Genomic DNA, 16,561 nt, shown 5'->3' on the forward strand with positions numbered 1-16,561 from the left:
TATCTTATTTTGAAGTAAAAACAAAACGGCAAAAACATCCGCATGTGGCCCGCGGGCCATAGTTTGAGGACGCCTGGTTTAGAGGCCCTCCCTGCCACCCATCCCACAGGCTGGCAGCCTCACCCCTGCCCGGCCTCATCAAGGCCCATCCCGACCCCCACGCTTTCTCTGGTGCTCCCTTCAGATCCACCATCTGTTCTGCCAGGAGGTTGGACAGGACATTCTAGGCAGGCCATGGGTGCTCATGATCTCAAAGCAGGGTGTCCTGAGGGAGGAGAGGAGGCCTAGACCCTTAGATCTGTGACTTGATCCCTGCCTTTCAGGAAGGTGAGAGGCCATCATTGGGGTGTTTCCTCCTGGGGCTGGGGTCTCTGTGTACACACATATGGATGTATATGAACCCCACATGGGCCCGCCCTAGGCCCCAGCAGAGTGTGTGTGTGTGTGTGTGTGTGTGTGTGTGTGTGTGTGTTTATAACTCTTTGCCACCTTAGTATTAATAGTAGTCACACAGGTGCTTTAACTTTGCTTATTCCTGGAGGGGGAGCGTGTGTAATTGTGTATGTACCTGCATATAAGCACTTTGATGTACAACTGCCAGATAACAGTGTGTGTATACAAAGGTGGGTCGGTTTGGGTGTACAACTATATGTACATTCTGTGAGACTATTGTGTGAATGCGAGTGCACTGTGAGTGCACACCCACATTTATATTTGAATAACTGGGTTTGTGTGTTTAAAGCATGAAAGCATGCAACAGTGTGCATGCATGTGATTATGTGTGATTGTGTATAACATGTTGTGTCCCTTGGTTACTCTCCGTTTATAACTGGGAATGCGTGTATACACATGCGACAGGATATTGCCTTGCAAGGATGAACCCGTGCAAAGCTGTGCATGAGATTGACCCAGCGTGTGTGTGTGTTCGTCTGTCTGTCTTGGTGTGATTTTGAAACGGTGTTTTTGGGTAAATAGGTGTATTCAAGCCTGTGACTGAGAGACAACAATTGTGCGTTGACAAACTCCAGCCACCCCTTAAGCCATGTCCAGTGAGAAGGAAATGTGTAATGTGTTTGTTAAACATAAAACATTACAGTGACAAGGTACCAGGTCCTACAGAGATAAGAGTAAATCAAGAAAGTCTTTCTCTCTCTCTCTCTCCCTCCCTCTCTCTCTTTCTTCAGCATCTTGGCCCCTCTCTGGCATTGTTCCCTCACACCTAAGCCCAATGGTGTTTTGTAGTCTTTCAGCTGTTACCTCAGTCCCTCCTCGCCTCATTCCCGATTCACTCCGTTGCTATAGGTATGTTTGAAACCCCAGCGTGGTAGATTTTAATTAGTCTTCCTACAGATGGCCAATTAACATTCATTACTTTTGCCTTGAGCGATTAATTATGAGTTTGGATAGAAAAAGGAGAGAAGAGGAGAGGAAGATGGGCAGGTGAATGAAAGGAGAAAAGAGAAGGGGGTTTGATTGGGAGTTTGGAATTTTTACACAGAGCTGGCTGGTGGGGGAGAGGGTGGGAAAGAACCATTTGAATCCCCTTACTCCCAGCGGCCTCCCTCAGCCCACAGCTGCTCCGGGCCCCTAATCGGCTTGGCTGGCCCAGCCCTTCAAGAAAATAAAGCTCACACCCTCTTTGGGCATCCTTAAGCCTTTGGTGTTCCCTGACCCCAGCTTCTTTCATAATACCAACCCTCCTGTGTTTCCTGCCAGAGCTGGGTGGGAACTTGTCAGGAATCGTCCAAAGCACAGCAGATAACCCAGAAATGAAGCTCCACAGAATTGTAGTAGCTCATTGTACAGATGAGGAAACTGAGGCCGGAAATGACTTCCCCAGCTCAAGCATCTCAGGTGGAGAGTCCAGCTTTGTTGACCCCTGGCCCAGTTCTCTTTCCACTGCAACCCAGGCGTTTATAGAGACTTAGTTCAGCGTTTAACACTACAATCCAGGACATACTCGCCTGCATCAGACAGAAGTGTTCTTCAGGGTTTCAAACGGAATTCACTTCCTCCAGCGTGCACCCAGCTGCCGAGTGTTCACGTGGTTTCCCGGCCCCTTGAAAGACCCCCTGGTGATGTTGCCCTGTTTAGGAACTGTAGCACTCTCCATTCCTGATCCTAAATTCATCCCAGGGATGGGCGATAGACTCCCAAATGGGAACAGTGGTCTTGTGGGTGGGAGGATTACAAGTGATGTTTGTTTTCCTTTTTAAAATTATCTGTACTGCCCTAGCCGGTTTGGCTCAGTGGATAGAGCGTCGGCCTGCAGATTCAAGGGTCCCGGGTTTGATTCTGGTCAAGGGCATGTACCTTGGTTGCGGTCACATACCCAGTGGGGAGTGTGCAGGAGGCAGCTGATCGATGTTTCTAACTCTCTATCTCTCTCCCTTCCTCTCTGTAAAAAATCAATAAAACATATTTAAAAAATAAAAAGATAAATAAATAAATAAAATCATCTGTACTTTTTACTTTCACTAGCACAAATATACTACTTGAATAATTTAAAGCATGACTATGTTACTTGAAATTTTTCAAAATATATTTGTACAAAGAAACAGAAAAGGAGTCTGCGCTAGTTTACGAACTTTTAAAAAGACCATAAATATGTACATAAAAAATTTAACCCTACCTAGTGCTTGAGTTGGTTATCTCCTGCCTGGATTCAAGTTGAAGCTCTGCCACCTACTTAAACTGTGGCTCGGTTTCCTTATCAGTCAGGTGGGGTTAAAAAGAGCATCTGTCTCATAGGGTTGAGAGGATTAAGTAAAATAATGCATGGAAAGTCTTATAATAGTGCCTTGTATCTAGAAAAAGCTCAACAAATATTAGCTGTTACTAATATTAATAACTAAGACTTTAAAATAATGATATCTGAGTGGCAATATTTTGGAGAATTTTTATGTGGCTCTTTTGTTATCCTGTATTTTGAAAAATTCCCATAGTGAACATGCATTTCCTTGGTAATAAGAAGACTATGTAATAAAAGGAAGGAAGAAAGGAAAGAAGGAAGGAAGGAAGGAAGGAAGGAAGGAAGGAAGGAAGGAAGGAAGGAAGAGGTGGCAGATGTTCAAAGAAAATGAAGTTCTGCTGCTTTAAGTTTCTACTACATCTCCCCTGTTTCACTCATGCTGTGGGGAGTGCAGTTGTATGGCCTATGTCCCCTGAAGATCTTTCTCATACCATGACAAACATTCCTACCTCCAGCAGAATCAGTTGTGAGCTTCAGATGTCTCTGGAGAGAACAAGAAGATCCAAGGGAGTCAGAGTGGTCGGCCTCCCGGAGGTAGAGCGGATGAGCTGAAGGAAGCAAGATGGGGCTTCCACTGTAGCAAGGGAGAGCGTGGCTTAGCATGTCCCGGCCTTTCTTGTGGTTCATGTCCGAGCAACGAGAAATGCCACCAACTACGGCCTCAGCATTGAGGACGGGGATGGAGGCAGCAAGTCTGAGGCCTGAGCTGCAAGTAGAAGTGGATTGGGAAGGGCAGGCAGACCCAGTGGTGCCGCAAAGGGAACCAAGTCTGTGGTCCCTTGACAGAGGAGGGTCTCCAGAAGAGCTGCAGCCGGCTCGTTAGGATAAGGAGAAGCTCGCCGCAGCTTATGAAGAATCCCGGGCTTGCCACACCTGAGCATGAATGTGCTCATTGAAGGATGGTTGGCTGCCAGGTGCTGGGGCTGAGGGCCCGGACTGATGCTGCAGCCTGGGGCAGGGACAGGGGTGTCCCCAGGCTGGGTGAGGTGAGTGGTGGGCTGAGCCTGGGAGAAGTATCCTATGCCTTTGTAGAGGCAGAAGGAGAGAGAACAGCTGAAACCAGAGCTCTCTGGGCAGGGACCAGGAGTACTAGGAACTCGGACATGGATGAAGGTTGCCCAGAGTAAGTGAGACGAGAACGGGCCCTGAAGGCTAAGGACTGCCATTGGTGGGGAGAAGGAAAACATGCCAGGTGGCAGAAACCTCCTGAGCAAAAGCACTAAGGCTAATTACCGTGAACTTTATTTTTTTTTTTCTTAAAATAATGGCACGATGTGTGGGAACAGGACACCAGGTAGCCAGGTGGCTCATGGTCTGCTGGAGAGGAATGGAAGAGGCCAGATGACAGATGTCTCTGAGGCACTGGACTGAAGCACGGCGGCTTATGAGCTACGTGCCTGGGGATGAGTGTCTACATTATCAGACCCCTGTCCTCAACACCAGGCTCCTGAGACTTCCCAGGGCTGTCTTATGGCTCCCACCTGGCCTCTCCCCAGGCACTGATGTCACCAATACTCTGGGGATCCAGTAGGAGTCCTCTCCTGCAGTGCCTTCCACACTCATCATCACCTTCACCTGATCGGATTTCCTAACTGTCCTCTTACACTAATTAACCCATTTCCCAAGGAGCCTGGTGAACATCTATAAGGGGATGTGAAATAGCAAGACCTAAGAATCGTAAGAGTCTCAAGGACTTACCAGCTGCTCAGGGGAGACAGACATAGGTAGAGCAGTGCCATGATAAAGGATGTGCTTTTGACCTTAAGTACAATAGGCCTTCGGACTGAAGCCAGGATGGCCTTTCTGCAGGAGCTGCTGCCCTGGGCGCCCGGAAGCTCAGCTGTCAGTGTCTCCGCGCTCTCTCCCTGCCCCCCTGGTTTGCTGCACTCTCTGCCTCTGCCCACTACCAAATTTCATTTCCCTCTGAGTCACTTACCTCAAGTGCCTGAGAGAGAATCTCATTGTTTGAGCCCAGCCCCAAACCAAGGTCCCCGGCAGACGCATAGTGACCACCTCAGTCCAATCAGTTGTGGCCCGTAGGAGGGCAGTGCGGTTCACCCAGGACAGTAGAGGGTGTGAGGAGGTGTAGGCACAGCAGGCAGGCACACCGAAAATTATTGCAGATATTTATCTGTTTCTTCATTTCATAGAGTGTTGCACGAAATAGTATTTCTGACATTTCTTTCATTTTGTTGTCATTGCTTTTTGAAAAGACAAATAAATAATATGGCTATTATTTATTGGACATAAAAGTTTATTACAAATTGCTTTTCTGATGTAATAGGGGAAAATGTACTACCTGAATTACCATGAACTTTTTCCCCTTAAAATACTTTTTTTTTTTTGAAACTTTGGAAACTTTGGGTATAACTTTTTGGCATAATTTCTCTATTCTATCCCAAATGATTTTGAAATATTTATCACTTCTCTCAGCTGATATGCCATGAACTTCTGCTTCTAAACTTTGATGGCAAAGAGAAAAATGTCTAAGTTTCAGTTAGAAGCTCTTTAGAAAAAAAATGTCTGCAAGCTTAGCTCATTGTTTAAAATTTGTAAACAAAAGGTAAATTCAAATTTGGAAAACGAAGTCAGCCAAGACCTTACTATATCAGCCTCCTGTGCATTTCAAGAATAGTTTGAGCCCAACCTACATTGCTCAGTGGTTGAGCTATGAACCAGGAGGTCACAATTGATTCCCAATTCACTCAGGGACATGCCCAGGTTGCAGGCTCTATTCCCAGTGGGGGGGGTGCAGGAGGCAGCCAATCGATGATTCTTTCTTATCATTGATGTTTCTGTCTCTCTTCCTCTCCATTCCTCTCTGAAAATGAATTTAAAAAATTTTTTTTAAAGAATAGCTTGATACAACTTCCCATGTTTGAGTCATCTGCAGAAGTTCCTCCATCACAACCATCAATCCAACATCTTTTCAACAACCTTGGAGCTTCCTGTATGTTAAGCCTTCACTCTGCTTACAAACGTTTTGAAAATTTGCCAGCTTTTCAGAAATGCATGATTAGTGTCATATAAAGAATTGACAGTGCTGAGATCACCGCGGAGTTCTTTCATACCCCGAAAAACCTCAACACCATTAAATCCCCAAGATGTGCATGACAATGTGTGTATAAAGCTCTTGGCTCATCTTCCTTAAACGTTGTAGCAACAACATTAAATCTTTCACTGGTGTCAGCAGCTCCCATGTAGAAATAGCTGTGCATTTTATTAAATTCACCTTCCATAATAACCCGGCGTAAGAACACCCATCGCAACCACACATGTCTGCTTCATTAAGACAGTCTTGGGCATTTTCTGTAGGAATGCTGCACAGGTTGAGTTTGGCATCATTACACTATTAGTTGTCTTATTGTTAACTCATGAGTAATTTATGAAAACGATGTCTGTTTTAATTATTTCATCAATAAGTATAAATGCTTGCTATGTGCCAGACACTATTCTAAGTGCTTTACATACATATGCTCATTAAATCTTCCCAACTGACTATAAGGCAGGTTCTGTGATTTAGTTCCATTTTTCAGAAAAGGAAACTGGCACTAAAAGGTTAAGTAATTTTCCCAAGTTTCATAGTAAATTTGTACAGTTTGTAGAAATCAAATTAAATTAGTTGTAAGTTCTCTCCAATTTCTCTTTTATTTCCAACTCAAAATATTTGCCTTTGCATTTCTTTCACTTAAAGTCACCAATGAAAAGTCACTGAATGTGTTTGGGAAGAAAAGGAGTATAAGAGTGTGAGGAAAACTTCAATTTCTAATTAATTACCAAGTTGAAAAAAAAATCATGAATACATTGTACGTATCACTTCCTTTTTTTAGGATAGCAAACTGGAGATGGGTAAAAAAAAGCTGTTTTATAGTTGGGATGATAATAGATAAGCTGGTTTATTAGTTAATAAAGTATTTACACATTTTAGAAAAAAAAAATAGTTACCTTTGTTCCCAAATTAGATTCCCTATGCCCTTGAATAGACACAATTTTCTCAGAAATAAAATGTTTTCAACTTTAGATGCATTTTACTTTCCTCATTAGGTTTCAGTTAATCAGTGTAGTTTACAAAAGGTAATGTCACCAAAAAGCAGATGTTTACTGAAACTACACTAATATAAATACTTTTTTTCTGTTTTTCTGAAAATTTCCAGTAAATTGCTTTTTCATTCCTGAATTTTTGTTAGCAGAACAACTAGAAGGGTAACAGAATAGCGTATCTTTAACAATGCTGTTTCATCCCTCAACAATCTGATTTCAAAGGTTTTAAAAGAATATTTTAATTGACCTTGAAGTTTCTGTACTTTGAAGGTAGGTTTGGACTGATCAGGCCCATTACTTTCTCTCATAAATTTCAAACCATGTGCAGAATCTTGGCTTGGAAAGTGTTACTCTACACCAACCCTCATGTCAGTTCTGATTAACTCTTGATGGTGAAATAATTACTCCTCACAATACTATTGGCATCGTAATTTGATGGCAAACTCTTGGACATTTCAGTGAAAAATAGAACTCAAATTTTTGTTTTGACATCACTTTTTAAATTCCTGTGATTTAAGTATTTATTTAGAATTGCTCAGTGATTGTGTTCCATCTCCAAGAAGAGAATGCCAATGACAGATTCTCTAACACTTCTTGTTATGACACTTTCCATGTTTTCTCAGTTATTTTCTAACCAGATTAATGTCCCAAAGTAGGGCTCTTTCAGCCTAGTGGCATACTACTGTTATAGCCTAGAAACCGTGGATTTTAAGATTTTTCCACTGACTACAGTTTTTGTTAAGAAACTATTTTAGCTCTGGTTGCTGTGGGTCAGTGGTTAGGGTTTGATTTCTGGTCAAGGAGAGGTCAATCCCCAGCCCCAGTCCTGGGAGCATGCTGAAGGCAACCAGTCAGTGTGTCTCTCTCACATTGATGTTTCTCTCTCCCTCACCCTCTCTCCCTCCCACTCTCTCTAGATACCAATGGAAAAAATGTCCTCAGGTGAGGATTAACAAAAAAGAAACTATTTTATTGTTATTTAATTATTGTTCAGCCTAGATTTTTAAGGTTCTATTTTATTCTCTTTTACTAATTTGTATGTAATACCCTGTTTCTATTCCTTCAGTGGTTACCCCAGACATTTTATTGGGCATGTTTAACTCCTAAAAAAATCTAAACTCTATTCTTTACCTTCCTTCAGAAAAATGTATGATTCAAATATACTTTAACTTTGGTCACCACTCTGCCCCAACTTATGTACTATTGTTGTTAAATGTTTACTATTTTTTAGTCCTACAAATTATACAGAAATATTAAGGTTTTACACAATCAATATTTATATTTGGGAGGAGTTGCTAAGTTTTAATTTTGCCAAAAAGATACTTTTTTGCCCTAGCTGATTTGGCTCAGTAGTTAGAGCATTGGTCCATGGACTGAATGGTCACAGATTCAATTCCAGTCAAGGCCTGTACCTTATACTTTCGTTACAGGCTCGTTCCCTAGACCTGGTCTGGGTGCGTACAGGAGGCAACCAGTCAATGTGTCTCTCTCACATCAGTGTTTCTCTCCCCCTCCTTTCCATTCTCTCTTTTAAAAAGTCAATGGGAAAAATATCTTCTGGTGAGGATTAACAAAAAAGGGAAAAAAAAGATATACATATTTTTATTTTAAAGTATTTTATTTTAAATAATTTTTTAAATTCACCTTGAAGTTTCTGTATTTTGAAGGTAGGTTTGGACTGATCAGGCCCATTACTTTCTTTCATAAATTTCAAACCATGTGCAGAATGTTGGCTTGGAAAGTGTCAGTCTACACCAACTCTCATATCAGTTCTATTTAACTCCTGTTTTTATTGATTTTTTAGAAAGAGAGAGAAAGGGAGAGGGAGAGAGAGAGAAACATCCATGAGAAAGAAACATCGATCAGCTGCTTCCTGCATGACTGAGCCCACCACTCAGGCATCTGCCCTTGACTGGGAATCGAACCCACAACCTTTTGCTGATGCTCTATCCACTGAGCCACGCCAGATAGGACAGAATTTTCTTTCTTTTTAAAGCTGTATAATATCCCATTGTGTGTATATACCACATTTTGCTTATCCATCCACTCATCTGTCCATCCATCTATGGATACTTGGATTGCTTCCATGTTTTAGCTATTATGACTAATGCTGCAATAAGTATGGGTGCAAGAAATATCTCTTCAAAACTCTGCTTTCAATTCTTTTGGGTATGGAATTACTTAGCCAAAGCTAAGCCAGACACATACATCCATCACCTCTTTTTGTAGAGATTTTTTTCTCATTCACTCTGTAAAGATGTCACCTTTCAGGGGTCTCTGATTTGACTTCCTGTCCCAAGCTTTTTCCCATTCCTTCTCACTGTGGCCCTTTAAAGTTCAAACCATGGGCCACCAGTGAATTCGGATTTGTTCCAACACAAACTCTAGCTTCAGAACTCACTTGCTTGTCTCAATTCAAGCTTTCTATCATTTCTGGGCATTAAGAATTTTTCCTTATTTTTCTGCCAGCTCAGCCATCATTCAAAAAGATGTTTTTAAGACTGGCACAAGATTGATAATTGAAATTGAGTGATAAACATGTGGAGATTTATTATACCATTCTCTCTACAAAGTATGTTTGAAATTTCACATAATAAAAAGACTTAGTTTTTTTTAAAAAAATAATTCCCCATGGAGATTCCTAGTATAATATTTAGGGTTGAAACATCATGATGGCTGTAATTAACTTTAAAATAGTTCAGAGAAAAAGGGATAAAGCAAAATGGGAAAAAAAAGTTAATTGTAACATCTAGGTAACAGGATATATGGGTGTTCGTTATAGTATTTTGTCTACGTTTATGTATGTTTGGAAATTTTTATGATTAAAAAGTCAAAATGTAATAAAAAAGGATTCTTAGGTGCTATACTGGGAGGGCTCTCTGGACATGTAATCTACTGTATTATTATAAACAAATGTGACATCATATTCAACTATCGCACTAAGAAAAACATCCACAAATTACCCTGGCCAAATTGTTGGGCAACTGAAGGAGAGTGAGAAATGTGTGTATTTACTGATACAAAGCTATTCAGAACCAGACATGAACAAACAAATTTGTATGAGTGGGCAACTGGGAAGGCGGGCAGGTGAGCAGGTTGGCAGAACACCAAATCAGGTAGGGATGGGCCTGATGAAGTGTCTTGACATTGAACTAACAAAGGACTTAGTTTTTCATTGCATGATCCATGTGACAGCAGGATCTAGCTTCTCTATTCTCTCTCTATCTTTCAGCCTCTCTAGTTTTAGGGAGCAGAGATTGACTCCAACCTCCAGCCTAAATCTCGCCTGCTCTGTAAGTATACCTATTCTAGCCCTTTCTGTTGCCTCACAGGATGCTTGCAAGTTATCATGTCCATTAAAGAACTCCCAGAGGCTGGTCTTGCCTAGAGTCCCACTGGGCCAATCTATCTTACCTAATAATAGAGAAACATGTAAATTGACTGTACCTCCACTACACCCACAGCCAATCAGAGTGAGTATGCAAATTAACCCAAGAAAGATGGCGGTTAATTTGCATACATACCTGGGTCCTGGGAACCTCCTCGGCACCCAGGTCACTCCCAGCAGGCCATCGGGTGGAGGCTTTAGGCTTGGGCAGGGGCCAAGCCTGGGATCGGAGGGAAGGGGATAAAATCAATGGAAACATCCTCAGGTGAGGATAAAAAGAAAATAAAGAAAGAAATGTCATATCCTATGAAAGACACATCTTGAAAATGCTTAAAGAAAGTTGTCATTTTTTCATGGTAAAGGGACTGGAATCCGTGTTGATGAAAATACCTTGGCGGCTGCGGTGACTGGCAGTGGCTGCAGCAGCAGGGTTATGGGACTGGTGCCTTCTCCTGATCAGCCTGGTCACCTCTCACAAAGGGAGGCCAAACTGTGGCTTAGGTCTGCTCCCAACAGGTAGCAGGCCTAAGCCATCAGTAGGACATCCCCTGAGGGCTCCCAATATGTGAGAGGGGGCAGGCTGGGCTGAGGGACCGCTCCCCAGTGCACGAATTTTGTGCACCGGGCCCCTAGTCACTACATAATTGTCTAACATGAGTACATTTCCCGGAGCCTGAGATTCCTTCTGGATGAAAGTCTGAGTGAGCATTCAGCAGTATAAATAGCTCATGTTGGACTTTGGCAATTCTGGTCAAAACCCCTTGGGAGGTAAGATAGAGGTCTCCCTGCCCTTTATTTTCTAGTTCTATGTTCTCCATTTAAGTAAGAAACATCTGCAACTCCCAAGAAAGAGCCTTAATCTTCAGGGACAGAGCAGCCTGGATCCATATGTTGAAAAAAACATTTCACCCTGGCAAATCTCATAGGGCATAGACAGTCTCTTCTTTATGTTCTCTTGTGATAAAAATTTACATTTACACACTGTTTCAGAAAAGTCTTAAATTATGTTTCTCAAATTCATATGTTCAGTGAACAAATCTTTAATGAGTGCCCATTACATGCCAGAAAACTGTGCTGGGTATTAAGAACACAGCAATGAACAAAATAAATGAAGTTCTTATGAAGTTGTTATTCTATATTGTTGATTTCATGTACTTTTGACAATTTTCTTCCTCTCAGAAGTTGGACTGACAGATGACCTGGAGTGATGTTTTTGAGCAGGGTTGGAGGGAGAAGTGTAGGGCATGCACAGAGAGGCAGAGAGAGCAAGGATTCCCTGGATGAATGCCACAGTGCAGGCTACCCATTGGTGAGCAGAGAACACGAGGCTAGAAAGGAAGGGACTTGCTCATGAAAGGCCTCTCATGCCAAGCTCAGGTATTTGAAGTTTAATGAAAATAGTAACACTAATGGTGCATGCTTATTGAATGCTTACTATGTACTAAGAGCTATACACGAATTACCTCATTTTAATTCTCTCAACAACTCTCTGGTACTATTATTATCTCCAGAAAAACCAAGTCATAGAGAGATAAAGAAACTGCCCCAGGTCCCACAGTTGTGTCAAAATATTTTAACAGGGTAGAGTTGTGTTGTAGAAAGCTGGCAGCCATGTGTAAGATGAATTGTAACCAGGAGAGTCCACAAATGGTGATCATAAGAGAATGGTGATCACAGTTTTCTGGCATGCAGGGAAAGGTAACAAGAGCCTGAAGTAGGCCAGTGGTAAGGGGAACAGAAGGAAATGAATGCAAAGACGGACTGGATATGCAGGGCAGTGACTGGGAGGAAGATATCATAGATGCCTCTTAGCTGCTGAGACTGGGTGTCCTGGAGCAGAAGGTGGGCTGGTTATCAGAAGAGGCTGAGCCAAGGAGAGGCACAGATTTGGTGGGGAAGATGTTGAGCTTTGTTATGGGGTAATAATGAGTGTCTAAGGAGCCTGTGGGACCCCCATGAAGGCGTCTTACAAGCATTTGAAAATTGGTAACTTGATCTGGGGGAAAATATAGAGTTAGCATAACAAACCTATACCCTTACAGGTCTGCATCAAGGTATTGGTTGGCCGGGCTCACATGGCTCAGTGGTTGAGCATTGACCTATGAACCAGGAGGTCATTGATCGATTCCCAGGGCACATGCCTGGGTAGGGGCTCAATCCTCAGCAGGAAGGGCCTGCAAGAGGCAGCCGATCAAGGATTCTTTTTCATCATTGATGTTTCTATCTTTCTCCCTCTTCCTTCCTCTCTGAAATCAATAAAAAATATATATTTTTAAAAAAGGTATTGGTTGAAGCTATGGGAATAAACAATGATAGATAAAATAGACGAGGACAGCTAGTGGATGCCCAAAGTAAAACGAAAGGGAAGCCCATGAAGGAGCAATTCCCAGAGGTGGCAGATCCAGGCAAGTACCTTGTTAGGAAAATGAAGGGAAGAGAGAATTCCCGAGAGAAAAGGGAGTTGAAAGTAGTCAAATGCTAAAGAGCCCACAGATAATCATGACTTTTAAAAAACCCTGGAATTTGGAAATAAGGAGTCATGATTAATGAGGATAAAGAGAAACCCTTAGACTCTACTTGTGAGAGAATAAATGGGTACAACATTTCCAGAAGCCAAATTGGTTATATGCATCAAAATAATTAAAATATTACAGATCTGGAAATTATTCTTCTATAAATTTTACTGATAGACATTTACATAACAAAGTAATATGGCTATGAGGCTGTTGGTCAAAATTTTGCTGAAAATTTATAAACAGCATAAATATCCAATAGAGAATATTTAATGAGACACAAAGATACTTGTGATTGGTTATAAAGATAAAGAAGCAGGTTACAAAACTGTGTACAACATGATCCCTTCCCCCCCTTTAAGGAGGTATATATATATATATATATATATATATATATATATATATATATATATATAAAGGAAAAAAATGGAAGGATATGCTACCAGAATTTTATGATGGCTGTTTCTGGGTGGTAGGATTTGATAATTATAAAATATCTGTTTTCCCTTCCCCACATGCATTTACGCTCCCACCTTCTTTTGGATTGCCTGTATTTTCTATAACAACTTTGTCCAATAGAAATATAATGTGTGACACATATGTAATTTTAAATATTCTAGTAGCCACATTTAAAAAGTGAAAAGAAAGAGGTAACAATAATGTTAATAACATATTTTACTAAACACCAATATATCCCAAATACAGGGGTGGGCAAAAGTAGGATTACAGTTGTGAGTACATGGAACAGTTTACTCTTATATTACTTAGTAATTATTGTATTATTTATTATTAATATTTTGCTCCCTCCTGTATTTATCATTATAGCATGTAATCAATACAGAAAATATTAATGATATTTTACATGTTTTTAACACTTAGCCTTCCACATTAACATTTACAGAATAACTCACTTTGGGCCATCCACATTTCAAGCACACAATGGCCACGTGGCTTCCATATTAGACAGCACAGTTCTGTAAAATAATAGCTAACATGTATCAAGGACTTACTATGCGCCAGGCAATGTTCTAAGCCCATTGGGTGGGGATTATAACTCATTCAATCTCACAATAGCTTCATAAAGTTGTGCTTATTATTGTCCCCACAAGCACAAGTTGCTGTTGTAATAACACCATACTAAAAGCCTGGGAGTTTTTCCAAGCCATTTTCCTAATGTGACGGTGTGGAAGCCGGTTGCATAGGCTTATTGACTCAAGGGGAAATGAGGGAGTTGGAGAGAGACTAAAACGTATTCAAGAAGGTGGGCTGTGAAGAAGAAAAGTTAACAGAGTGAGGGAAACACGACAGAAGACTTTCTGTAGGGCAGGGAGACATGAAGATGAATGGAGGCTGAAGAGAAAAGAGGGGGATGGAAAGTAAGAGGGAGATGGTTGGGGATGCTGTTGGACTAAGCTCTCCGTGAGAGCAAGGGCACTGTTGCATAACCATTGCCTGGGCTATGATGGGGGTCGTGATATTCGCCACAGCTTCCCAGCTTGGGGGGCGGTGAGAGGGACATCGTAGCCTAGTGAGGGAGACAGATTGCAGACACAGACAACTCCAGGTGAATGCTAAACAGAGTGGAGATTGGTGGTGATGGAAGGGATTTCCTGGGGAGTGGTCGAACTGAATTGTAAAGAACAAAGTTAGCCAGCAAAGAAGCAAAAAGGGAGGGGATTAGACTTGAGAAGTACTTAACTACAAGGCCTGGTGACTGACTGGATGTGGAGGATGAGAGAGAGTGAGGATTTGAGGACCATTCCCAAGTTTCCCCGCATGGGCAAAAGGCAGAGACGATAACATTTACCTATTGTCTCTCTGGAGTCAGGCATTGTCCTGTGCACCACATATTCATCTCATTTAATTCTTACAGAGCTCCCATATAATGCTTGCCATTTCATACATGTGTAAGCTTATTGGCCCCAGGTGTCACCATTAGGACATGGAAGAGTCAGGATTGGAGCCCAGGGTATTGCAGAGATGGAGGAAGGGAGAAAAGTTGATGAGGGGCCAGAGCCAGGATGGGTGGTCCAGAGGGGTGAGCAGGTGCCAGTGAAAGGCAAGCCGCCCACATATGTGTGGGAGGGTAAGGCACTCCAGCAGGAGGAAGGCATGACCAGCCTCTGGCCAGGAACAGACCTGGGCAACCTGGGAGGGAGGTCTGGAAAGGGAGGAGGAAGGGTTGGGGAACAGGGGTAGGGGAGGGGGCAGCAGGCTTTGGTTAAGGCGGGGGCTGTCTTGTGAGGAGAGGAGGCATTTGTGTGTACGTAATCATGGGGGAGGCGGGGGAGGAGGTGGGTAGAAGGAGAGGTGTGATCTTGGCAGAGACCCTGAGAAGGGGAGATGGCACAGGAGGATACTGGGGCCGGGTGGGGCATTGATGCTGGATCAGAACCCAGTGGCAGGTTAGAGACCCCCACTGAGGAGGACAAGTTCTTCTCTTTAACCAAAGTCAGGGGAAGCAACAACAGATGAAGAGGCTCTAAGAAAAGCAAAAACAGAGGAAACCGGGTTAGGGATACATATCTGCAAAGGAAGGAAATTAGGGAACTACAGGAAGACGTGAGGAACGGAAAAGGAGAGGGAGGATGAAGGTAGAGCCCCCAACATCCAGCACACCCCAACACTTCATGGTAACCCTGTGAACGCCCCAACTTGGGAGAGTTGGCTGCAGCTTCAGAGGTGCGGGTGGAATGGGGGTAGAACCTGAGCCCAGTCCAGACCACCGAGTCCTCCCAGTGCAAACCACACCGTGACCACACTGGAGTCACTGGTCTCCTGCAATCTGTTTCTTCACCTGTAAAATGGGGTTCATGACAGGTGGCTGGGTGTCAAAGTATGTGGAAAGCACCACAACGGGTACAGTGTTGTTTTTGAAGGTCTATCCAATTAAAGACGATCGTGTATATCCAGAGCCATGCGAAGGAGATGTGGCCCGTCTGTAGATGCGAGTCTAGGAATGGCCTGGTCGCTTCCCAGCTCCTCTGCCTGCCCGATTCAGGGGGTTGAGGTCAATGCCCAGCCTCCCAGTGAGGCAGGCGCTGAGGGCCTGCGGCTGGACAGGTGGGGTTCCTCTCTGGCTCGGGGCACAAGGTCCTCGGGGCGGATTCCACTTGTACCTTCTCCTTCGCAGCCCCCAGCGCTCGGTCTGTGTTCTCAGAGCACGGGCCCAAGGCAGTGCTTATCCAGCCGAACCCGCGTCCAGTCCCTGCGGGGAACTTGCTCTCCTGCATTTCTTTCCAGAGAGAACGAAACTCGCCTCGTCCGTGCCTCTGCCCAGACCCGCACTCCCGCCTTCTTCGTGATGTGTCCGGTTCGGTCCTCGTCCCCATTTGACGGAGCTGCGCCTTTTCCAGGATCCAGGATGCGGCAGAGGAGAAGGGGGAAGAAAGAGAGGAAAAGTCGGGATGGAGGCGCAGGGAGGCAGGAGAGAGGGGACATAGAAAGCCCGAGACAAACGCGAGAGAGGAAAGACCTGCACAGAGGGCCAGAGAGATCCGGAGAGGCCAGCAGGAGAGACACAAGCGCGCGCCACGGAGGATTCCTTCCGCAGACGTTTCTGGGCGCCTCCGCGGCGCTCCGTCCCGGCTCCCCAGGACACGGAGGGCTGCAGGGTGCGATGGGCTCACCTCCCCCTCTCTCGCTGCTCTCCCCACCCCTCCATCTCGCCCGACGGGGCCGGAACGGCGTCGGCGCGCGGGGGCTTTTCGGAGCAGTCGAGTGGAAAATAGACTTTAACCCGCTTTGTGGCGGCCGAAGCGCCCGGAGCGCTCTCCGGGTCTAGGGCTCCCGGCGCTCCGAAGGGCCACTCCCAAGACCCGGCCTGGAGTAGCTGCAGATTCACGGGGCACGCCGACCCCCTGGCCT

The sequence above is a fragment of the Cnephaeus nilssonii genome (genome assembly GCF_951640355.1).
Source record: "Cnephaeus nilssonii genome assembly, chromosome: 15".
NCBI lineage: Eukaryota > Metazoa > Chordata > Mammalia > Chiroptera > Vespertilionidae > Cnephaeus > Cnephaeus nilssonii.